The sequence below is a fragment of the Colletes latitarsis genome, chromosome 7 (genome assembly GCF_051014445.1).
Source record: "Colletes latitarsis isolate SP2378_abdomen chromosome 7, iyColLati1, whole genome shotgun sequence".
Taxonomy (NCBI): Eukaryota; Metazoa; Arthropoda; class Insecta; order Hymenoptera; family Colletidae; genus Colletes; species Colletes latitarsis.
Genome location: NC_135140.1, coordinates 13,241,809 through 13,268,732, shown reverse-complemented (window position 1 = coordinate 13,268,732; position 26,924 = coordinate 13,241,809). Strand labels below are relative to the sequence as shown.

Sequence of the window (26,924 nt, the reverse complement as noted above, 5' to 3'; positions counted from 1 at the left end):
TTCGTATGCGTTTGTAGGCTACCAATTTCGTTTTATGAGTGATGGAAAATGTATTAAGGAAGATTGATAGAAACTGTATATTATGTTTTCAGTGTCCCTACAGTGTCCTCCATCTTGTCAACGAAAAACTTTCTTTTCTTACCGTAGCAACATACTATTAAAATGTATCCTTTCAATACTAAATAAATGAAGATGTATGTTCTCTGAGCGTTATAAGAAACTGTACTGAACGTCAGATAAAATATGCATACTACACTCCAAACATAAATAATAAAAAAGTTAAGCGTATGGACATGCCTGAACTAAACTATCTATTTCTTATTTTAACACATTCATTGCCAGATCAAAAACATACAATATTCTGCAAAATTAAAATTTTGCTTTCAAAATATTGTAGACTAGAAAACCGAAAATTTGTTTCAGTACTTATTTTTCAAAAATTCACAAATCTTATCCAAATTTATTTTCCTCAAAATCTTAACTTGAGAATTAATCTTTCTAGTTCTATAGTAAATCCTGTCACAAAGCGTTAATTGTAACCCTTCTATAAAATCATGAGCCGTGTCAGAGTTCGCGATACACTGTACAAAGGGCACAAGTACTGACATGTTCCTGTATTTACGAATCTGAGACATTTTGTTGGATTAAAGAGAAAAGGAAGATTCGGTTGCATTTCATTTCATTCACCTTTAAACCCGAGACGTAAATCTGCTTCTACCCTTCGGTAGCCACGTTTCCCTCGGCTTAGCTTTAACGCGGCAAAGCGTACGCTCGCGCGAAGCAGGGTTTAAGGTTGGCTTACTCATTAAGTGACAGTAATGAAATCAGGTGTCAGTTGGTTTTGTTGGTAACGTATTCTGGTTTCTTCGTTGAGCCTGGGGTCTCGTCGACTCGTCGCGCGCACCCAACCGATTCGATCGCGAGTCGGGAAATCCCGAGGAAAGGAATCGATCGCGCCGCGTAACAGCGATGGCGGCACCTTCGAACGCTCGCTAGTAGCGTCTAAAGGTTCTCCAATATTTAAAACATGGACTAGCGGTGTCGCATGGCGTCGCGGGGTCTTGAAAAATGAGCAAACTTTGTTCGAATATTTTATCTTGTCGCTTCTCTCCGGGATCACCGTTCCTCTCGAGCGTTCTTAATTAATTAGCACGCAAGCTCGCAAGAAAGTGCCGCGCGACGAACGGACGAGGCAAAAGGGAAGGAGCGTGAATCGGAGAAGACCAGAGGCTCGAAAAGCGCTCAAAAGGAAGAAAGGTGAGAGGCAAACGCTGGTGACAACGAGACGGGGGAGAGGGTCAGAAAAGGTAAGAGAGTGGGGTCTCGCTCGGCAAACCAAGAGACCCGAAGCCCGCCGTTGAAGCATCAGCCTCGGGCAGTAGTTACGCCATAGCTCGGTTCAGGTTCTACCGCAATTCGCAAGTGTACGTACTTCGGATCTGCCGGCGTTTTCCTAAAATATCTACGAACATAAACCTGTTCTCTGTATCCACGGGCTCGAACCATCCCTCTATTCTGCATTCCCGCCTCTTCCTACGCATGTTCATTTAGCTACTACGCGTACTTCGCTTTACATAGTTAAATGCACACACTGGGTCACTGGTATTCAAACTCGGTTCTGCCGTTTTCCAGCGATTCCACGACCATTTTATACAAATTTCATTCCTTGTGGCTTGTTATATCGTTTTACGACACTTTTACTAAAGCTTTTGTTCGATTTGATACTAGTAATTGTTTATACGTGGCGATAGAAGACACTGTGTACACTTTACTGTGATTAAGTTAATAATTACCAAGCAATATCTGTATCTTCCCAACACATAGATCGTCACGTGTATTTAATTATTCATACAAAATTATTCTCTAATCGAAAATATAGAAAACATAAATGGACTCCACGAGCACCCCACACGTTGGTTCTCAACAAAGCTTGGTCTTTCTAGTGTTATTATATAGAATATACAACGCTTTGCTACTAGACCGAAACAAGATACAGTAGAAACTCGATTATTGCACGGAAGTCTCGTTCATTGCATATTGTCGACAAGTAGAGGGAATGGTTGCTAAGCAACATCTAAGGTAGGTAGTAATGGGAATAAGCTGCTTAGAACTACTCGTCGAATTTGTTACCTCGATAATTGCACATAGTTCCATATTCCTCTCGTAAAATACTTTTCCGCGTACCTGAAGTAATCGTATAGTAAACAACCAGAACTTTCCTAATATGTATCTACATTATCAACAAAATACTTTCGAAAACTTAAAAGATAGTTTGCTTCTGGACTTTTGCCAAGTAGCCACGGGACGAAAACAGCGTGAGATGAAATTGTATAGTAAGATTATGTTAAGTTGAGCTTCGAGAGGCGGGCAGTAGGCGAAATCGGGTAGGGAGCCAATCACGCTACAGAACTGGGTGCGACATTGCCATATCGTGGCAGCGTTGTGTCTCAACTTAAAACAATTCTAGGAAACATATATTTGTATCTAACGGAATGAAACGAAGAGCGAGAACGTTTCGACGAGAAAGAACACCATCGCGCGCTATCGCTACTGGTGTCTACATTTTATTTATCGCCTGTTAACCCGCCGTGACTGTGGCCGACGTAATCGCGGGGTCATTAAAGTCATTAAACCACCGCAGCAACCGCCGCGACTCTATTCATACGCTCTCGCCAATCTCTGGTTTATTCTCTGCACGTTTGTTCTTCGTGTTTTCGTCCCTGGCTGTTCTTACTCGCTGGCCGAGTCTCGGCGAGTGCCAACGTGTCCAAATAGCACAACTCAAGCGGCGGAATAAAGCGTAGCGCTACCATTTTTACATTGTTTATCTTTATAATTTGATGTTGCTCTTAACGGTCTGCTTGCGTAACAGGTTTAATTCTTTTCCAGCTTTCGCAACGATAAGGGGGAGGGGACGAGACCGCGGAAACTGGCGCGTTTCATAAAACACGATACAACACGGTATTCTTTATGAAATATCAGATAGCGTTGCAGGAAAAACGAAAGACAGAGACAAATGGAAGGAAAAGGAAAGACTACAGACAGGGATGTGGTTAAAGGAAGCTGAGAGAAGTGCAGCTTCGGCCGGCGAACGCGTCGGACGGCTCGAGTCTAATGAACGAATGGGGTCTCTGGACAAAAAAAAAAGAGGGAAAGGAAATAAAAAAGCTTACCGTCGCTTTTGCGGTCAGTTACTTTCCACCCTTTGCTGCTCTTTTTACCCCCTATACCCTATGGTTCCTCTTTGGTACATCGCGCACGAATTCCAACAAGAAGTAGGTACGTAAGCATCCAATGGTTGGGAGAGAGTATCTCTTTGTTGAGAACGTCCAGAAAATTAAGACGACACTGAATTAAGAAAGGTGTTTCCCAATTTTTTTAACTGGACAACTACTCGTAATATCTTGTTCAAACTTTGTACGTTTATTTGCATATGTTCCAAGGAAGCTTATATATATTTTTTTGTAAATGCACGGCGTCTTTGATTTTTTAAATTCTGTTGGTTCGTATTATTGCACGTTCGAATACTTTTGAAAATCTGTGCACCTCAACATTTATTTATGAAAAATGGCAAAAATATTAATGGAGGTATATAAATATAATATATGGGTGAAATATTCATATCAGACTCTTTGTATTATCTACAAGAATACCCACGTATTAATATTACTCTTCGACCATAAAAAGGGGTGTCTCCCCTTATCTTTTTCACTGCTGAATTAATTAGTAGTAAGGAATAGCTCAGTGCTGAATTAATTTCACAATTCATTTTTTAATAATTACATTTATAAATGACTGTAAGAATTGAACAAAGAAGTGAAATATACTGCAGAATTATCTGCAAATATGATGTATACTTTTCTTTTTGTCTACGTCCACAGGGACGCCTAGATTACGTCATTCTACTCATATGTCTCCCCTTAAATGACTAATTCTGTGAATATATAGGGTGGGCCACGCAACTGCTAGGGAAAAATGCCAAACGAAAACAATGAATGGTTCGAAGAGTACTTGCAAAGATTATTCTACGAAAAAAAGTATTGGAGCAAAGTAATAAAAAAAAATAATTAATTCGTAGATCATCCAGGCATTAATGTTTATTATCAGGCTAAAAACATTATTATATATGTAAACCATCTTTCTCGATGAACACAATTATTTAAAATATCTCATTTTTTATCAATTCACCACAACATATTTTAAACAGTACGTTGAATGGATTCCATGCAAAGGAATATGCATTTTAATTTGAAAAAATAATGCACTTGCACCATTGCGCGTATAATAAAATATATGGTCCTACGGGTGTAGTATTTTTCGAGCCATTCGTCTTTTTCCTTTGACATTTCTCTCCGAATGCATTGCTAACGGAGTTATGACCCGAAACAGCTGCGCCAGCCATTCAGTAATTTATTTTTGATCCCTCTTAATTTCCCCGATTTCATAGAAAATAACATCAGGATTGAATAAAGCAACGCGACTGTAGAAACGCGGGGGTAGTACAGCGAGCACTTATCGACCCGCTGAGAACGTTTTCCCAGCGAAAACAAAACGAAACAAAAAGGAGAAGAAATTAACAGCACCGATGTCTGAAATCAAGCATGACACACGTTGGAGCTGGGTAATGGGACGGATGTCTATGTAAAAGTGAGTAAGAAAAAGGGTAATCCAATTACGGATAATCGTTGTGTTCGTTCGGAGCTCGTACGAGGCATTCGAGCGCGATATCGAGTGATTAAAAATAATATGCGAGCGCGCGTGATCGGAAGTTTGCTCGCGTGTAAGCCAACACGGCCAAAGTACGAGTCACACCGCTTGTTGGCTTTGATTCCCGCTTTTCCACCTTGCTCTTTCCCTCTTTAACCCTGCACGAACGTAAGTGCCAACCCTCTCGTCGATGTACCAGAACCTGTTCGTGCATGAATTCTATACAAACGCTGTGCCCACTACGTGGAAAGTGTGATTAATCGACGGAATAATGGTCTCCCTTTTCACTTTTCAGCCGTCGCTTCAATTGCTTTTCGCCCGATGGTATTCGAGCGTACTTTGCAAGCTTAATCTCGAAACATTCGCCCAATATCTCTTTGATACGCGAACAAATTAATTTAAATACGGTCGTTACGACGTGGTTTGCAAAGTTAAATATTCGATGAATAAAATTCCCGTCCATCCCGACCATTCGGTAGAACGAGTGTGCGTTTCGCGACTTCGATTCCTCTTCTTGATCACGTTTACGTTACTGTTCACTGATCTTCGCTGTCCTAATCGGTGGTTTGATTTCTTCTTGAAGCAGTGCACTACTCCAGCAACAAATGATTCTCTTCTCATAGCATTCCTAGAGTTCCAGCCATTGGTAATAGAATCGTATGGGAGAATCCTGGTGCAACGAATGGTATAACACGCGTGAAAGCACCGCAAGAGTTTCGTATCGCATAATCCGTCCATGGTTTGGAAGATCGCGACACGAACTCGCTGTCGGTAAAGTGCATGTACGCGTTATCAGCAACGGGTTAGGTCACAGACTGCAATTCGACGTAGGGACCGTCGGCAAAGTCATTTCCGTGACCCCGGTAAGGACTTACCTTCGTTTCTCATGCTTTATTCGTCGATAAAATAGAAGGGTTAAAACAGTCGGTAAAAAAATTAAATATATTTCAAAATCAATAATATATAATTATGGAATAAAAGTGGAAATCGACCACATTACTTCCTTGATTCATTCAAGTCTTCCCAAGGTATTTTCACCTTGTTTATATGGTAATATAAATACTACCTTGTAAAAAATGATGTGTAAAAATAATTTAGATATACTTTTCTAGAGCTATCCTCGCACGATTTCACTCGCAAAAACCAGTAGAACGTTTCGATTCGAGGGAAAAAATGGATCGCACTGCTCGAGAATGGGGTACAAACTTATCAGAAATTAAACTGCAATCGTGAGAAGCTGCGACGTGTGCAAGAAGAAACAAAAAGTCTCATAACAACTGTGATATAATGTGTCTTTGATATTCAGTGACGAGCAAGTATAACACGTGATTGCACTTAAAATATTTGTAGCTGTCCATAGAATAACAATATTCTATTGAAATTACCATTATGCATTCACGTTTAATCTAATCTCATAATTATTTATCTCACAGACTATCTCATAGACAGTGTCATGCACAAAAATAAACTAAATAAACTAAAACAGGTAAAAAAATATAGAAAAAACATTTAACATTGGCAGAAGAATGCAAATAAAATAATTTGTTTTCAGATAAAACAACGTTTAGAAAACATTTACAAGATACATTTGCGAAGTGTTCCACCTCGATTTTAATGAAATTTTTCAGATTTCTGAGACGTATGTACAAGAAATCTAGTGTTTTATGACAACTAGTTTTGTGTATGATCATATTTTTAAACGTGTATATGAAAAACATTTATAATTAATATTTCTCCTGCATTGAACTGATATAAAACAATTTTATTATTTAAATGTAATCAGTTATTTTTTAAAGATTCAACAACGAGTAAAAATAAGAATAAAATAAACCGAAATATTAAGCAACAAAATATGCTTTATAATAGGTGAATACACACAAAAAGTTGATTTCATCTTGGGGTATAGCGGTGCATATTTGCTAGATCAATAAGTGGGATACAATCTTTGCAAACTCTCGGACGTTATAAGGTACATAGTTTATAAATCCATAGTGAACATTGCAACTCCTCCATCGTACTCCGGAGCAGTCTATTGCATATTACTCTAGATCGTAGTTGATTACTTTAAAACATCACAACATAAACTTCAGCGTATGTGTGTTCGCCTATGCCTAGATAATTTATCAATCTCTTTCAAAATTCTGTTCCACAGTCAGAAATATTAATAAGTAATATTTTGTTTTTCTCCGACGTTAAAAGAACTTTTATTACTTATTTAAATTATAAATATCATACTAAGAATATAAACTGTTTTAATTATTTTGAATAATTATATTAATATAGAATTTTAAAAAACTTACAGAAACTACTATTACGCGACGTAAGTCGATAAACTGTATCTAGGTTAATCGCGCTCAGATACATACATTACTAACAGATATTTGCATTATGTCTGTATCAAATACCTATTAATTTCATCGGAATTTAATTGTACATAACTTTTATCCGAAGTATTTTTTAACAAGGTTGAAAACGAATATTATTCAAACGAACAACAGTACTTAAAAGAATGTCGTCATCTAGTAAATTGTCAAGAAAATATTAAATTAATTAAAAGAACTTCCCTGCACCTTTAACAGTTTTAAAAACAGTATTAGAGTAAGAAACTTTATCAGATATTTCCCTCGTTTAACTTATATTATTATCGCTAAAAAAAAATATGTACCTCGTATTTTTAACTACCCTGGAAATCTGAGAAATTTCATAACAATCGGTGTAGAATATTTTGCAGACGTTTCTTGGTAGTGCAATGAAAATAATATTTAAAAAATCAGCGTATATACTACAGAAAGGTCAGTTTTACTTTGCATCAATACATTCAATTATTCAGATTCGTCTCAAAAAAGGTTGCAAAAATATCCAGTAACGTTATACGTGAAATAAATAATACTCCTGGAAGATATAGTATGACAAGAACCACAACGATCGCGTATTAATGATTTCTACGAAAGGTCGGAGAACTGGTATTTTATCGCGCAATTACAATACAATTTACGCGGACAATAAACGTTATCAATATCCCTACTGTGTAACGACTCGCGACAATGCTCGACATTGTTCGATAGATGGAAGGAAATATAAAGATTTCGTAAACTAACGATCTTGAGTACGAAGCGTGATGCATTCAGGCAAAGAGGTGATAATAATTAATTCGTTAGAAAGTAGATAATACCGTAAAATAAGAGCATTGCACGGAAGCCACGTGTGTTCGTGTTTCGGGAAGGTGCACATCACTGGATACGCGTGTGAAAAATAAATAAAATATAACCAAAAATAAACATACGTTCGTTTGAAGATAGTGTCTGAATGTTTTCGCTCATTCCCTCTTGGGACGGCTCCGTCGGTACGCACCTGTATCCAATCTCAATGTCGATCCTCTTTAAGCTCCCTCTGTAAATAAACAGAAAAAAAACCTTAATCGTCTTGGAACGATTTATATTTATAGTCGGTTTAAGGAACAAATACGATGTGATTACATCGCGACCGTATGCAACGACAACGTTTTCATAATTCAAAAGTATAAAATAATTTAAAAAATACATGATTTATAATTATCAAGTTATTTAACGAGATTGAGCGGTCAGAGGAATGAGAGGAGTTTTACAATTTAGCTAATTTTTACACTAAACAGATTTTTGCACAGCTTATTGCACAGCTACTCTGTACCGATACTGAACAGTTTTAATTATAGAATTAAATATTTTACAATGGATAAAATTAACTGTTGAATTTATTCGTCATACGTTGGTTTTATTAATCTATTATTCGAATAAAGTGTTGCGTATTGCTGCCCTCTGATAACAACTGCTGGATCATCGAAGACCCATTTCTCAAGACTGTTTTATCTCAGAATAGATCCATGTGTTTACACTGCAGTTGTGCATACAACACCACTCCCATTCCCACCCACATTCGTAACTTTAGAACGATCGGATTCTGTTTCTGCGACGAAAGAATAATTTATACCACAACACCGATCAGGAAAAATTGATATCCATATCTCAATATCAGTATTGCAAAAGTTAAAAATCCTAATCTAATACTGATTAGTCACGTTGCAAATGCAATTGTATGTACAAAAACAAACACATTATAGACCAAAGCAACTTTAATAAGAAATTTACATGTAATATCCAATATGTCGTTTTAAAGCTATTTTAATTTAAAATAACAATTATTTGAACAAAAGAATATTTTAATTAACATATTAATTTAAACATTTATGTATTGTTTTATTAAACCTTTGCGAACGGTGTTTGCATACTGCAATGAAAATAATTTTACAATTGTGAACGTATATCGAAAAATTCTCTACAAAATCCGTTCTCATAAATCAACAAAAATTAATTCCCTTAATATATGTACAACAATCCATTAAATTAAAATTAAATGTACACATCGAATAAAATAATTTTCAATTACACGTTATTTTCCATCATTTCCCTATCGTTCGTACTCTAAAATTTACTGCGAATTAAGCACGCAATAAATAAGATTTAATTTAATTTTTCCGGGAAAAAAATTTGTTTATTTTACGATACAACATTCATGTTTTAAGTTTGCCCATTTAAGCCGGCAACAGATAACTATCACTATCCATGGACTGATTTTACTAAAAATCTAATCAGATCTTGAAATAAGAATATATATAATTTAAATAATTAACACGCGATCAGGGAATCTTAAAACATATTTTTCTCGGAAAATATAAAACGAACTAGGGATACGAATCGGAACACTTCCTCTACACGTGCATTGTACATTTGCCACTCACTTATTTTTACATGTTTCTGAAAAAACAACAATTTAGTATTGTGAATGTAACGTAAAACAATCCGATCTAACCCACTGTTTAAAAATGCGTACAGAAGTAATTTCACTATGGGTCAGGTATGATTCGGCGTCGTGCGTGCGAATGTCACGTAGTCCGTTGTCTGAGGGTTAAGGGCATAACAGCACTCGAATACCACGCGTTACAGACGCACCGGTTAGCATTAAATAATGCGAGTATTTAGGTACACCATAAAATCGATACTTTTCCTTTAGAAAGTTCGCGGAAATGGGGAAAAACAGAGGACCCACGCACCCACGAGGTACGAGCAGTAAAAGGTTAGTAACAATCCTAACGGAGCTCCGTATAAATATTCAAGCAAAGGTCACACCATAACGCGCAAGACAAAAACAACGAAGTACACGCCGTGAAACGACGATGGAAAGCACGTCGAAATACGAGAGGTTATATGTACGTACTGACGCGCTCGACTGACATGCGACGCATGCTTGCCTTCGAATGTTTCGTAGGATTTGCATTGTTGTATTTCGAACGACATCGTGTGTTACGACGCTCATTGTTCCATCGGCAATGCGTAATTAATTCAGTATGCGATGTAAACAAATTGATTGGCCCCTTGTTTGGAGGGCGACCGTAGAAAGGCAGAACAAACGATTACGCACGAAATAGCAAAACACTTACCACGATTTTCGTATTCACGTCGGCCAATCGAATATCAACATCCGCGTTTTGTCGTTACATCGTAAACCATCGTACACTGCGTCTATCACTACACACTGATTTTTAGAAAAACTTGGGTAAAATATATAAAAAAGGCAACAATTAGGAAACTGACAAGAAAGTCGCCATAGCGGTGTTAGTACTGGGCGGCCATATTGCCTTGGCGTCCCCCACCCGACATCTGGCGGAGACTCCCGAAAATAGCCGGTTACCCACGAAGAGTAAGACCGTAGTCGATGTTCGAACGAGTGAAGTAACGTACTGCACGATTTTTTATCATTTATCCAAGTTTTTTCTATTGATTATCGTTCGCGAACTGCAATTTATCAATCGGAAAGTGTCGCTGAACAAGTGTATCATAAATTTAACGACGTTTAAAGCAAAATATAACAATAATTCAAGCATTTGTGGCAGTCGGTGAATGGTTTTCTTCCTAACCTACCTTCGGATTTAACGGAAAGCAAGGATACGCGAGTTTTCCAGTCTTCCAATAATTAACAGTGCGAGTAAATGTGCAGTACGTTATATACTACAAGCGTGTGCATTGACAATGTGAGTAATACTCATTTTTATATTGTTTTACAACGTCTTTAATCGAGAGATCTCAAGTGAAAACTACGGTCGTAGACCTCGTATACATTATCTGTGCTACGGTGTACGTATTACAAGAGAATGTTCATATATATTTCTTCTAAAACAATCAATCTTTACCTTATGATTGAAAAATATCGATCTGTGTGAAATCCAATTGCTAGTTTTGTTTCTTATTTCGTTTCGATGATATACACCGCCATGGTTTCTCAAATGAAATTTGTACGGTCGTTTGAAATGTTCTGCGCTTTCAGGTTATAGGTGGCGCCACATATAATATATTCACATAAAATATGTGTTTGTAATATGTACGCCATACTTTTTATACATTTTAATTAAAGTGTATTTAAACGTATTATATAAAACAGAGAAACTTTTATATTACATTTTTACTCCTTAAATATTTAAACATAATTCAATATTATGCACAGACTTTGAATGGAGTAATGTTTGCATACCAAATATAATCGGATGTTTAATTCGCTAGTCACGTTGTAATTGTGTATTTTGATATACCACGATACGCAACGAAACTGAAATGGTAAACATTGCAGAAAACAAGTTTACGTTGATATCATCGTTTTAATTCTCTTACTAAATGTAATTGTTTACGAACGTGTAACACAACAAAAATAATATTAATGCGCTTGGTAATTACGATTGCGTAAATCGTTAATTGTCGATGCAGTAAACAAAGTGGCAGCTTTAACTAAATTTCCTTTTGACGATACGAAACTTTGTATAACAAAAAATCACGTTTCGGTTGGAATATGGAGATATACTAATTTAGATTTCCTCTTTTTATTGCTAACGATTACCTTGCAACCAACAGTTGGAAATTTTTACCAATTCCGAATTGCCCCGCGCGAATACTTAACAGCAGCTATTTACTAAACCTTAGCTTCGAGAAAACTCAAGGTAGAACGCGTAATTTTAATGAAACTCGCGCGTCTAAGTTTATGACTTACGTCAAATGTCGCGTGCTACAAATTGTGAGGATCACGGTTTACGTGTTTCTCAAGTAGAGAATTTTGCGTTCGTTGTACGGAGACCATCGTGTTAAGAGTCGTTACGTGAGTTTGGTTATCCGCTGCCATACGAAAGCACCTAACTTCCTTAACGAACTCTCAAACGAAGTTTGGTGACTTCCTGCCTCTATTACAGTCTCGCATCGCAAGCTTAATTAGTGTCAACAATTTCCAGTTACTATTTAGACCGATAGCTTCTTTCCTCGTCACATTTCTATCCTTTTTGAATTAGGTGTTCGAGGAACCCGAAGAATCCCAGATAATCAGCTGCAACAGGCCCAGTCTCCACATCGTTGAATATCTCTAATAACACGTTGACTGCCGGACCAATTTCGTACAATTTTCAAGATCATCAAGAGTGAGTACAATACAGATTGATTTTCTTCTACGTATCATGTAGAGTCCATAAATATTTGTGGATCTTTTTTGTAAACGAACAAACCTAACTTTCTCTGGTAGCAAACATAATTTATTCAATGATATATATCAAAAATTTCTTATTTTGTTCTCAAAGAACGTTCACAACGATCCAAGCAACTTTAATAATTTGAAACGCATCATCAAAAATATGTACAGTTTGACATTGGTTCGATGAAACGGTAAACGTATTTTGTTGACTAATTCTGGAAGCTTTTTTGGAATTGTCGTCGCCAGTTGTTCCAATTGAGAACAATATTTCTCTGAACTAATGGTCTGTTTGTGTGACAAAAGCTCGTAGTAAATAATACCCTTCAAATCCGACCATACACGTAACATAACTTTCCTAGAATGTAAACCTGTTTTTGGCGTGGTTAACGGAGTTTCACCATGCTGAGCCCCTTGTTGTTTCTGTTGAATATTGTAATAAATTATCCATTTCTCATCATCTGTAACCAAGCACTCCGACGCTAGTTTGTTTTCGTTTCTTCTCAGAATTGTTCCCGCTCAAATTACGAAGGATCGTATTTGCTAATTAGTCAAGATTCTTCGATTGATTTTTAAATAGTTATTAAACAGAAACGACAGAATCAGGAAACTCTTGTTTCAATATCCATACAATAGAATTAATGTCAGTTATGTCCACTCGTTTGCGTATCGCCCATGGTCATATTTACTTGGATTAATTTCAATATTTGGCAAAGGATATTTTTAAGGGTGAAATACGCGAGACCGTATTACAAATCCACCTTATGGGGTGAACATTTAAAATTAATTTTAATGATGGAGAACACCGACTTTGAATTCCAACGAAGAGTAATTATGCCTAATGGAAAGAACTTTGTCAATTATTTCCCAAAAATCCTTTTACACGTAATTATAGTCTGTACGTTTTATTTATTTATTTTCGAATCGCGTTTTAAGCAGCGTGCTGAAATATTACAAATATTAATAATGGTTTATTATACCTCGTATAATTTCGTCACGAGTTTTTAATGCTAAAACCGTTTCTACCCTTAGGAAAAATTTTCCGACTAAAATCTCGAGTATAATATTTTTGAAACCACCATTAAACGTTCCTTTACAACTTTCCCGAAATAAAAAAGCTTTATTGGTCGTAAATAGGAATTATTATTGTCGTTCATTTCTTGCTACAAAACGTAAACATCGTTAAAATAAAATAATACTATTTGAAAGAATGATAAATGAAATTAAATATATATTAATTTAAAATAATATAAACGACGTCTAGTGATATCGACGAATCCGATGTATCATCGAAATTCTTTTTAACTAGAACGATACAAATTGGAATTGATATTTGCGTTGAAATCGTTTTGAAACCAGACGTTTTTTGCGTCTCGTGCACAGTTTGATGTTTCTTTTAAATTAAAATGCAGAATGAATTGAAAACGGTCCCTAGTCATATAAGTTGGACTAATAAATCATACCCACATCGAGCATAACTCGAAAAACTTGAGCCCGGAGGTGTTTTCGTTCCTAGTCTTTTAGACGACGGTATAACGGAAGGGTAGCAAAGTTACGGAGGTGGAGTTTGAAACTCGTATAAACGTGTATGTAGCGTAGCGGTCTCTTTCCATGTTTCTGATTACTTTACAAACTTTTGCACAAGTCTGAGCAATGCAACGGAAGCTTTTAGGCACTCGTTTCTTCTAGCGCGTTGTGCGTAAGACTCGTACTTTAAAAAATCGTATTCTTCAATTTCTAGCAAACCATACACGCGTTTAATTACATTAGAAACATTAATTCTTCCATTCCCACTGCAGTCACATCGCTGCACATTCAAAATAATATTCATGTCTATAAAAATAGAATGCACCACCGTCAGTCATTTAAACGATAAAAATTACTATAAATATAATAAAAGAAAATTGTTTGCAATGCAGGAATAGATTAGCGACATTTACATTTAGCTTGATTATGCGAGCTGTGTTTACTACCTGTGGTCGACAAAGGTAGCATAATACTCGTGGCATTTCTAGAAACAACACTCCACCTCTAAATGTTCACTGCTCTTGAAGAGTGACGGTCGAAATGGAATGTATTACTTTACAAACTGCATTATACATACGATGCGAAAAAAAGTCTCAAAGGGTTTCGAAATATCAAACTGTTTTTATGAATTGATCGTATGACGTATGCACAAAAATATATAAGAAAAATCGTTAGTTTCGTATCTTTTTATTTATTTGGAAATGGAGGGATTAATTCTTGAATGTTGGATCGCAGGTGTCGATGATATTGCTGACAGTAAAATAGGGAGTGAAAGTTATCACGAGGTATGCTGATACACGAGTATTGATGGTTTGTTGAACATTTCGTGCTCGCATGCGTTCGCGCGGAATGCAGATCGAAATGATCGATCAGTCCCGGGTTAAGGGGAATAGTTAATCAATAGAACGCAGACAGCGTCGAGTAACTTTTGCTCGCTAGTTTCTTTCTTTCTGCAATTTCAATCCAGTTGCATGTTTCATTCGATGCACGCAGATATAAAAATAACGCGACACGTTGCTCTTTATCTACCCCGCAAGCCCCGTTAATAAAATGCACATTCTTAACTTGCGCTCGAGAATGCTTTTCGCAACGGTTCTTCTACGGAATTACACAAAGATTTCGAAAACAAACGAAATGTTTTTATAATAAATAAAACATAGTTGCAGCGCGCTAAATTCATCGCGGTCCAATAATTTAAGCAACGATACCAACTTCAGCGTGGTTCCTAAAACGTACAATCGCTAGCGGGTTGCTTCCCTCAGTTTTTATTAGCTGTTGTTCTTCGAATCGTGATAAAAAGCCGTAAACTCGCTCGAAATAGCTACTTGCACGAATGCATCGTTAAGCGTTTAACGAGGTGATCGCATAATTTGTTCAGGCGCAAAGTGTACGCATATTCTCTGTGGCTTTAAAAAAAAAAAAAAAAAAAATTCCTACGCGAATATTCCGTCGTGAAAAATAATCGTCAAACGATCAGAGTGTCCAAGGATGGCAGCTAGCATAAACGGTGGTTCTGTTTTATTCCCAGCAGAATTTGGGAAGGTGTAGACATAAATTTCGTAGACCATCGGCTATCGACCTTAACGGTTCGGTGACCGATTATTCGGACCGTTCGAGAGGCCGCGCGTTGCCTTCCCCGATCGCCGCGAGTTTCCTTCAAACGAACGAAACTAACTGATTTCCCATGGGATAAATCTTTGGATAAGCCACGGAACCTCGCTAGAAATTCGACGTAAAACGATCGCAAAAGCCCAGATGCGATTACGAACGAGTTGCTGTCGATTCTTAATGTCGAATGATTCCTCAGGCTCGTCCCGCGCAGTTTATACGGTCCATTTTCTTCATTCCCTTCGTTTTTACACGGTGGTACATCTTTACCCCGACAATCCTCTCTATTTCCCCGGAGCTATTCGACGCACGCGACACACGCAACCGGGACACGTGTGGTACGCGACCGTGTCCCATTATCTCGCGGAAGATTTGTATCTGTAAGCTGCTCGAGGCAACTCCATCTTGAAATGGCCGCTATTCCGTTCCACTAATCATATCGGAAGGGATTTACGCGTGTACGAAGTAATTGCCTTCGAACTAATTTCCTACGCCTGTCTCGATCGTCACAAAGCAATCTTCGATCTGTTAAAGCGGATCGACGAGGGCAGTTGACTCTTACGCGATAATATCGTTCGGGATGATTTTTGTTCTCGTGTTTCTTTAAAAGTTGTTCGAGTTGTTCGCCTTGGCTTCGAACGTTTTGTCGAAGGAACGGGATTAATTATTTTCGACGAATCGATCGTTGGCTTTGAGAGAGTAGGAAATCCAACAGGAAAATTCAATTACGTAGACCGATTCAAAGTTCTGCGAACGATGTGTTTCAATTGCTACGATATTCGTGAATTGCCACTGCGCTATGTAACCGCGCGAGTATTACGCAACGCTCGCGAAAGCTCGTGACTACGTTCGAGGATTGCTCGCGTACGCGAGAGGCGGCGAGATTGGCGAGAAGTTGAAGAACGGTGCCAAATTTCTGAGCACATGCTCATCTTTGACAGTTAGAAGGTGTTTAGATGGCGGAGAATGGAGGCTCGAACGCTCGCAACTTTGAGAGTAGACGCTTCCGTCGAAGTTCCGGCAGACTCTTAACGTTATTACGGATAATAAAATAGGGTCTTCGCTGTAACTGGGGTTATAATTACCGCCAGTTCACCGATACACGACGCTTGCAAGAGCACGCGGTTGTTCTCAAGAGGACCACGCAATGTACGAAGTATTCCTCTGCGGATTTTGCGAAATTTAGCAATCTTAGTAAATGTCTTTTTAAGCGGATCTTACGTCTAACGTTGTGATTCTTCTTTGTAGTTTATTGGCATATTTTAACGTTAGTTAAATATTCTTTATCATGATATTAAATCGAGTCAATGACGTTCTTAAAAGATTTAAAGTCTAGAGCACTCTTCGCGGAAAAACTTAATATTTTGACAAAGTAATTTCAATAGCATTGAGAAAGTCTTATGAGGTCTAAAATGTGCTTTTTGAATATGCAGCCAATGATTTAGCTATTTACTGTAAGTAGTGAATATAAAAATATTCCAGATGTTTGTCGGATTCGTTGACACCTTTGTTATGTCCAAATAAAAATAAATTTAAGTTTCTGGTATGCGTAGACAAGCTAACAGGTCCTGCGTGACCTATCCATTTGTTGGAAAATCGTTCGAAAACTAACTATTCCGATAAAATATGCTCGTGCATCGTCATGCATGCACTACATATGGCGTAAAATATTAAATGGAACTTCTGAGATTGACTTATTAATCTATAAAAGACACATGTTCATTTGGACTAATTTCAGTCCAACGTTAAAGTAGGTGGCACATATTATTAAACACCTTCTCCAATTAACAATTCGTATCGAAGCTATCCTTCGAATATTCTTGCACTTTCCTTCCAAATTGATTAAACAAACAGATTGGTTTAAATGCCAGAGAAATAATTGTGTAGTATAATTTCCAGTATAAATGCAAGGAAAATGCAAGGGAAAAAGAATCTGTTTTTGCAGAACTCGAATCGAGGCTGCACAGCTGGAAAACTTCCATCGTTCCACTCGAAAGAATAGCGATGTTTTAAATACTTGAGGAACCAGCGGTGAATTGGTATGATCTTCGTTGCTTAATATCTCATAAATTATCGAATGCCCGAGCAAACGTCCGTTTGGGGATAAAATTCTTTTTGGTTCGCTGCCTACGAAGCCTCGTTAAAATCGGCCTGAAAGATCGTACTGTACCTTTGTAAATGAAAGGAGCTTACGGAGCTTTGACCGACTTTATCTCGCAGCCGCGTAATTTTTTAATTTCCACGATTGTAGCCACGATACCGTGGGCACTTGAAGCAAGAAGTGCCAATTCGTAGCTCTTGTAATTGACCCCCGCAACCAAAAATAATTTTTTCAGAACGATTTAAAATTTTTCAATTTCGCCGAAAAATTTCTGCACATATTCGAATTTTTTTCTCGAAAGTGCGTAGGATTTCGGGGTTACGTGTATTCACCAAAAATGATTGCAATTGAGCCTCGAAATCGAAAATAATTTTTTTAGAACGATTTGAAATGTTTTTTTTCACTGAAAAATTTAGGCACACATTGGCCCATTTTTATTTGGTTTTTCTCACTTTACGGGGTTAAGGAACAACTTTGGCAACAGTTTTATGGTTTCTAAATATTCTTCAATAAAATACGCGTTGTGTGCATTCTTTAAAGCATTATTATGGATAATTTTGAAGAATGAAAATATTATGCTTCTCGTGGAATGCTTCACTTCGATTCGTTTCTTCAGCACCTTTATTTTCTTTGGTCTTAAATTCTTCGTGGCTGGTTCCACGGAAAACGACAACGAAAGCGGTATTCTCGTTACAGAGATCATCATCGCGACTTATCTAGCTACTTAAGTATTTAATGATAGAGTAAGGAGACACTGAGGAATGTACTACTCGTTATACGTACGATAAATATTAAGATTTGACATATCACTATAAAATACTGGCAGAATGAAGATCTCCACCGTATCGCTACAGTTGATCGCGGAGTAAGAAAATCAACACGCGAGGCAAAATTGTTGGAGAAACAAAAGAAAATTGCTAGTAAAACGTGTTGTTGTATACACTTCGTAGGATTTATTGCACAGCTCTGAAGCAGATAAGTTACTGTGATTATTAAAATTTGTTTTCCTCTCTTTGTTTTCGTAAATTAAAAATACGAGTGTATGAATGTTGTATTTTCTTTAGTAATATCGACTCTTGAGTATTAATAAAAACGTACGAATAATGCACAGTGAGTTTGAAATAAACGCGTGACACGTAAATAAAATATTATAAAAATGCACCCGAAAAAATTCGTGGCAGACGTTGTTTCGCAAACCAAATTTTTCCGATATTCACGTAGATCTGTTTCCTCTCGAAGATCATTTATTTATTAATATTTCAGTACTGAATATTAATAAATACCTCCGAGTACCATTTCAACAGAATAATATTGGAAGATAAATAGATTACTTCAACAAAGTTTATTTTATTCGATTTACCGTGTTGCAAAGAGCAGTCAATATTATCAATTAATCCGATTTCTATCCCGCTTTGTAATAGACACTGTTCAACCGTTATTAGAAATACATTTCTGAACTTTTTAATAAACATTTTTAATGTAAAATTTTGAGAAATAGTCTATTTTAACACATTACAAAGTATATCTCGGTTAATTATTCAAAAATTAAAAGACGAATAAGTATTTTGACCCAGGAATGGTCGTTCGCGTGACCGTGCGAGCGTTAAACGCGTTCAGCGCTCGCGACGGTACGAAAAAAACGTCGCAACGGATTTTCCACTTATTTTTTCAGAGAGATACGGTTCTTTTTGTATCGACGGTTCGGTAAACACCCTGTATAGCATCGATAGGCGGGCCAGATATTTGTGGTCGCGGGCAACGGCATTCCTCGCGAAGCAAAGTGTGAAAGCAAAACTGTGCTGATACGTTTAATCAATGGCGGTTGCTCGCGGATTCGAAGTAGATACGTCCGTGTGTTTATCTCAATTCTCGCGGCGGGTATTTGTAGCCATGTGCGATCGAGAGGGGCCGGGAACTTTTTCCGGGCTGTTCGTGTAACGTTGTTCCACGAGTTCGACCAAGTTTCGAGACAGAAACGAAAGAAGAAAGTTTCGCGCGAAAGTGGAAGTACTCTTTCCAGCGGAGTACCGTGGAGAATCGAGATGCCCGTCTAGATCGTCCAGCGAGAAACTTCTTTTTTTTTTTTATTCCCCCCTACTCCGCCTGGTTGCATTGTCGCGAGCTGCATTCAACCGGCGGCTCGTTTCGAAATTTACTCTTCGAAACGAGGCGATCGCGTTGCGCGGCGCTCGTATAATTTTCGAATGTCAGTCACGTATCCGGGGAATTCAAGGGGCAACAACGCGGGGTACGTGCACGGTCGGCGGTAACTAGAACCGAGAGATTTTTTTTTTTAACAGGTCGAAAGAGAAACTAGAGAGCGCGGCGTATCCATTCCGGTGCTCGGAATAGATGCTCGGTGGCTCGTGTTACGCCTTCATCGTCCGAGGGTGCAGGAGGTGGTGGCAGATCGATGTCCACCACGCGAGGGTGTTGAACGCACGTGACGTCACGACACATACAGCGGCACGAAATCGGGGTTAGACAAGCCTAAGCTCGGTATACTGCTTAGAGACATCGTCTCCTCTCTATCCGGTCGTTCCTAGCTGCGTTTTGCCCCGGCACCTTCGGGCGCGCGTTGGCCGGAAACGTGTCCAGGAGCGACAGAAACAACGTTGTTCCATTATAAGGCATTATTACGTTTGATGCGCGTACACGCGAACGCGAACGCTAACGCAATCCGCGAGCACGAGCATGAACGACCGAGCGTATGCGTGCACACGCGCGCGAAACAGAGAAACACACGGGGCCGCGTTTACTTAGTTATGCATTTTCACGGGGGGGGGGGGGGGGGGGGCTAGCAAGCACGAATGATCTCTCGCGTTCTAACAGAAGCTACATCGGGTACGAGAAACTCGACTACCGCAGCCACCGTCGGTCCGTGTGCCGGCTACAGAGAAGCAGAGACGGCCTTTTTGGTACTCGTGGTCTCGACGTTCCGCTGAACACTCACTCTCCGACCTACTAATTTAGCGGATTAATTAGCCGAGACACTAAGACTTGCCGGAAAGGCGGAAATCCAGACGTCTCGACGGAAAATTTCTGTCGTATTACCGAATCTCTAGGTTTTCTTCGCGGCGATCCTTCGCGAGTTTGAGTAAACTTTGGTAATCGGATTAAAACGTTAATCGGACCGCCGCGCCGCGCCGCCCCGGCGAGCGGAATTACTTCGAAACGGGATTCCGCTTATACGTAAAGTGCATCGTTAAATTTCGCGAAAACTCGCTGAAACAATGTTCATCGATTCTTCGTACATCTTTCGCGCAATCTGACGATAATTAACGTAATTCTCTGTGCCTCTAAGAAGACTTAGTGTCGGATATTGTGTTTACCGATCATTTTGCCGCTTCGTCGCCGCGGATTATTATATCGATGACAGTCGATAATTTATTAGCGTGCACGAGAGTTGTTAAAGTAAGGCTAGAATTCGCTACAGTAGCCCGTGGAGGTATTCCAATCTACAGGAATGATTCTTAAAGTGAGCATCGCTCCGGCGTTTGTATGTACACCGTAGTCGACAAGCAACAAAAAGGATAGCAAGTAAAAATGAATGATAAAAATAGTATTGGCTCTTGTACTAATCGCCGCCAACGTTCCAGCTCGTATCGTTTTTTAAACGTCGTCTTTCACGTCTCACTGTCTTCGAGGGGAATAGAAATGTTCAATTTACGAATCACGCCTGGTTCATTTTAAGAATCATCACTGTACTGCATTATCCCCTTTCAAACGTATATAATAGAGTTAGAAGGGATAGAAATGTTCAACTTACTATTTATCCTCGCCAAGAAGAACACTTTCCTAATGATATAAATAATTTCACTCGTATATTCTCGGGACTCCTATATAACTTGCGATCTCATTTTGGAAACTCAAACACGTGTATTTTATGTGTTAACGATTGGAAGTGTTGGAATAGTTTCGTGAGCTACTGTACACCGCCAGACGATGCCTTGAAACGCAATTATCGATGCTGAAGCACTGCAAGGGTGCCATCCAATCGCGTTTATGATTCGTTTAACCCTCATCTGACAGATGCAGGATCACCTTGATTCTGCAGAAGCCATTTTCATATTATTTCTTCCAAAGTCTGAAAGTTTCACGCGAAAGTGTGCTTATTTCCTTTTGGAATCTGCATGTTATTTCTGACAAAACGGGGGTGGTAGGAAATGATCAAATTTTAGGTCATTTTAGCACTTAAAATACAGTACAGTTCCATTTATAGAAACGAAATTTTCGTCAATGGACGATTCAGTGAACTTCTGATGGAATTCTATTATCTGAACCACTATTGATTGTCGTTCAAATTATATGAACATTTACTGGGCACGAAAATTTGAACAAATACATTTTGTAAACGAGTACATTTATCATTTATGAAGCTGTTATCATTGTTGGTATGAGTCTCATTGTTAATTATCAAGCGTTGTTCCGAAGAAGCAGTCTTTCAATTGTAATAACAGTAAAATATGTAATAAATTTGGGAAATGGAACAATAAATGCGAAAAGTAAACTATGCCAATTATAGAAAACAGTGGTTCAGTAAGAAAGTGTTTGTAAGAAAAATTAAATTCCAACAAGAATTTTAAAATTAGTATCATAACTTCGGAACGAATACATCAATTATTACACGTCTATAATAGAGCTAAAAATACTCGAGCAATGTAATAGTAAAATATTTTATACGTATTCGAGCGTTTGAATATCATTATCCAAACATTATTATGCAAATATGAATGATCATATACCGCAACAAGGGCTGAGATTACTTGATTTATAGTTCGTATCGCACTATTCAAACACTACAAATATCCAGATATTTGATCAGATACACAAAATATTCGAATAGTCACATATTGGAACTATGTTCACCAAATATTTGAGTCGTTTAAGCGTTTAAATATTAGAATAGAAAAAAATTCGATAAGCAATTCTAGCCTTAGTTCGCAACTGCCGCGTAACAATACGAAGATTCAATAAATATTTGCTTATTTATGGGATCTTAAAGAAGCATAGAAACTTATGCCTATGTAAGATCTTTTTACAGTCTTCATAAAGTATATTATGAATGAAATACATGTATAGCCTCGCGAAGAATCCATGAAGTGTCAAGCGGCCTTCTAATTCTGAAAGGTTCCCCACCCCTAGTCTAGTTATTATTGGTGGATTCGTTAGTTAGGTTGACCCAGTAAACCTTGCCTTAGATGCAGCTACGATTCGACATGTTCTGAGTTTAGATCATTCAAGTCGACTCATTAGCAACGAACTAACTTTTTTCAAAATAACTATCTGGTAGAAAATATAAAAAATGGAACATTCTGCCTCTCGTCAACCAGAGCATAATGAATAACGAATTTACAACTTAAAAAATTAATAAAATAGTTAATAGGAACAATATTATTCATCGACGATACGACAATATCCATCTAAAATTATTTTTTATAAAAGAAGCTTACTTAAAACAGTAAACAAAAGGTATACGAAGATTTTTTGACATACAAATGGAGGGTAAAAATAGGACAAGTGCTTTTGAAACTAGTTTTTATACAAAACAGTGTTAAATATTCAAACTTTACTTTTGTTTTCGTTTCAAATTATATTTTGACAGAGTGAATGGTTGCCTGCTCTAGAATCGACAATTTACACGAAATATTGAATATGTAATTCGCATGGTCCCCGATCGAAATCCTGGAATATTAATTTTTATTTTTGTTCTCTTTTTCAATATCAAATTTATTCACGAGTCGCACCTAATTAAATTTTACGTTTCTCATTAAAATATTCCAACACAAAAAAATTCAAATTAAAAAGCTAAGATAATACCACTTCTGACTTCTTTATTGCAGTATATTTATTTACTTACACTTCACATATTACGAGTAACTTTTAAAGAAAAAGAAGAAAAAAAATAATCTTTCAAATTTTAATGTTTAACGCTAGCTTTAATAAAACCGACTGATCACAAAGGGCTAATATTCTAGGATATGTTTCAGTTTATAGTGACCTACATTTTAAGCCCGTTTCATCCAAAAAAGCGCTTGTCCCATTCCCATCTCCACCTTCCCCCGTACCCCTCGTGTGCGCAGAATGAAATTTCTGCTATGGACAAAAATGACTCTGCACAGCATCACAGATAAACCAACGACCCTCCAACTGTTGCAGATATCTCTCAGCTATTTCGTATCGAGATTTTTGATATTCCAAAGACTACAATTTTTCATCCGCGGTACTGGAGAAACGTTGTTATCGATTAACCTCCTTTCGAAGAGGTATCCGTTTGCTTTTCCGAAAGCAGAGCCCCTCCGAGCGTTTTTGACATCGATTCGACTGCGGCATTCGTGGCTACGCGATTGGGCAAAAAATCTCATTAGTGTTTATTTCCCCCTTCAACCCCCCCCCCCTCTCTCTCTCTGCACCCCCCAACGGTCTCTGTGTCGCTGTGCTTTCTCCCTTCTCTCAAAAGTGTACGATACGTTTCATGCGCTGTTGTGCTACAACGTAATCGCGTTAATGATTTGCGGGGCATCCGCGCTAATGATCGCCGTCGCTCTCTGATGCGAAAGGACGAGAAGGATGAGAACAGACGGGTAAAAGCGGTGGGCGCAATTGCAACTCGCGATTAATACCGGAAATCCATCCGTGCGAAATCCGAAACGCGCATGACTCGACGTTTTTCGAAAATTACCGGCGCAGGAATGGGAGAAAAACCAGATGGACGAGCAATTGTCGTTAATAATTGTCGATTAAAACCGACGGAACGTTATCCGCGCGTGTTGCGCGTTTGTTAAAGGCTCGCGTCTATTCTTTCAGCGTAAACTATAGGTATATACTTTGGACGTTGGTATTATAAAAGGGGGGAACAGAGCGTATGGTCGTCTTGCCGCACGATAAGCCTCATAAATTGCGAGATACATCCCTTAGGTGATGTATCGTCGGTCCTCTGAAAATTACCGAAAAAGTGAAATACTTTAAACGTCGTGTTTTACGGTGTACTAGTCGGTTAGAAAACGTTACGATAGCACCACCGTGGGCTCAGCGTACATACATACTTCGGTAATAAATAATAACGATCTGGAAAATTGCTGTTGCGGCCGATGCAACGAGAAAAATACGAGTGGGAAAGGGGTTGCGGAACACGAGTGGCTCTTCTTTCTTCCCATCCCCCTTTTTTAACCGTTTTACTTTCCTACCCTCGTCCAAGGTCTATTTATTCCCGTTGTACGGCTGCGTCGATTCGCAGCAATTTCGAAACCGGACGAACATCGGTCGTGGCGTTGAATTTCGACACAGTGGTACACCCCCCCCCCCCCTCGTAAGCGGAGCTTTAATCAGCCTTCTATTGTACCGTTGATAGTAATAATGGAAATACTGCACAGTAGATTAGATTACAACTAATGCGATTCGCCGGGGGAGCAGACCGATCGGTCAGGAAACACCGGAATTTGCGATATCTTCTTGAAGCGGGCGCAAACGTCGAAACGTACGATTATAGCAGGAAAAAAGGAAAGGAGTATTTCGTCCTGGGTCTGCTAGTGGACTCGTCGTTAAAAAGACAAACCTAGCAGGAACATTCGATGGTCGATCGAGGAGTGTATACATTGAAACAAGTCGGTCGAGTACTCGCGAGAGAACGGTCGCTCTGTTGGCGAGCGCGTGAGGTGTCGTTACGTTGCGTTAGACATTTTCTTACCGCTCGAAGTACACCGATAGACACGATTAACCGCGTTTACTTAACTCGTAACATGGTATCGAGTGCCGGCTATCAAAACTTCTTCCCGGGAGATGAAGCGCGAGAAACGTAGCTGCCAGTATTAACGTTGGATAGACGCGAGGTTCAATTTCCCCGTACTACGTGTACCGCCAAGAGAATTCTTCTTAAGGCGAAAGATTTTATCGAGTTCGGTTTCGCGAAGATACACCGTCTGTAATTCCCCGATACATAAACGTTTGCAGAAGCCGAGTAATAATATCCGTCGGTGAAAAGTAAACGTTTACGAAGAAAAGAAGACTTCGTTGATACAGTAAACAGTAATGTACAACGTATTGCTAGTTCCCGGTAACAGTCTGGAAATTACAATAACAAGGACCCTCCGTTGGAATCGATGTCAAGCCAGAGAGGCTGTCGCGATGCTTCTGTCGGAAGAAAGCTGTCGATAGATTAAATAATCGAGCATCTGTACAATCTATTTTAGCGGTTCGATCGCGCGAACGTGTAAATTATTTGTCGATTTATCATTATTTTGACGTTTGGTCGAACAATTCAGCGACTATATTTTGCAATGATATTCCAACAGGCTCTACTTAGAAATTTCCGAGTCCGTGTGTTGAATTCGATCGTAGGACATTTTCCACTGAAATTACAATTAGTAATTAGTTTTCTAATTATACTTGCCATAGTGGCCGTGCCCTAAGTAATTTGGCACTCGGGACGCCACTCGCCATTTTGCTTTTACATGTATGTCGGTGTTCTGCATTTTTCTTGAAATATAATTTTAATCTCAAACTTCTAAGAGAAAATCCGCGCGGGATAATTAAAGTACAAGACTACAGAAAACTGTGAAATTTGAAATTAAAATTTTTAAGTATTTAGTTTAAAAATTATTACTTCGCGAACGGTAGGTGAAGTTGTTCACTGTCTCGTTTTCTATTAATAAAATGTGCTTTAAAGTCGTCACTTCAACGTCAGTTCAACGCTTGTTAATAATCGTAATTTTTCTAATGGGCGACGCTATCTATATTAGATGTAATGGTTTTATTATACCATATTTCAGAATACGAAATGTCACGATGATACCACGAAACCCATAAAGGAATTTTAAAGGGATGTAAACCCTGGCTTGGAATATTGTTGTGGCGGTACTCCTTTATCAGTCTAGCAACCTTTTCGCTGGGAATTGTAGCATAAAATCCATATCTTATCCCCAGTTACTAAATGCTTTAGGGAAGGTTCGTTTTTATTGCATGAGAACCAAGATATGCATACTGCCACCAAAAAGGTTCCAATCTGTAAACTGGCGTACGACACATATTTCGAGCTTCAATATTACACCCATTTTTATCGCGCGTTATGAATTGTTGATGTGTAAAATTTCAGACATCCCGTGAATCTTAAAATTCCGTTTCTTTTCTACTCAATTACGAATGTTGTCCAGAATTTTGGGGTGAATACATTATATTTATTAATTGTAGATATTTGTTGATATGTTTGAAACCCATAATGAACAAACAAAGAAGGGAGAAGGTGTCCAAATGAAACTTTGTGCCCCGTAGACTTTCTAAAATAAAATTTCCCTCAAAGGCCTTGTTGATCATCGATATTTCACGACCAGTAAAAGTTTTCCACCGTTCTTCTGGTTGGGCCAGCACCTATTCCCCGCTTCGAAAATCGCCTTTCTACTTGCAGTTTACTTAACTGTGGGTAGATAGAGGCTCCCGGGGTGCGAGGGAG

The 26,924-nt window shown here is 38.4% G+C and overlaps 1 protein-coding gene across 12 annotated transcripts in view; it reads right to left on the bottom strand.

Moving 5' to 3' along the window:
* Lar (tyrosine-protein phosphatase Lar) overlaps nucleotides 1-26,924 on the bottom strand; it is a 509,997-nt gene that overhangs the window by 366,254 nt on the left and 116,819 nt on the right. For 9 of the 12 annotated variants that reach the window (XM_076769143.1, XM_076769149.1, XM_076769154.1 and 6 more), the window contains exons 1-2: nucleotides 10,181-10,356; nucleotides 7,991-8,097 (exon numbers count right to left, since the gene is read on the bottom strand). The gene's annotated coding sequence lies outside the window, so the exon portion shown is untranslated. Of the gene's footprint in view, nucleotides 1-7,990; nucleotides 8,098-10,180; nucleotides 10,357-26,924 lie in introns of those variants that run through there. The other 3 variants (XM_076769147.1, XM_076769144.1, XM_076769145.1) reach the window with 3 other exon arrangements.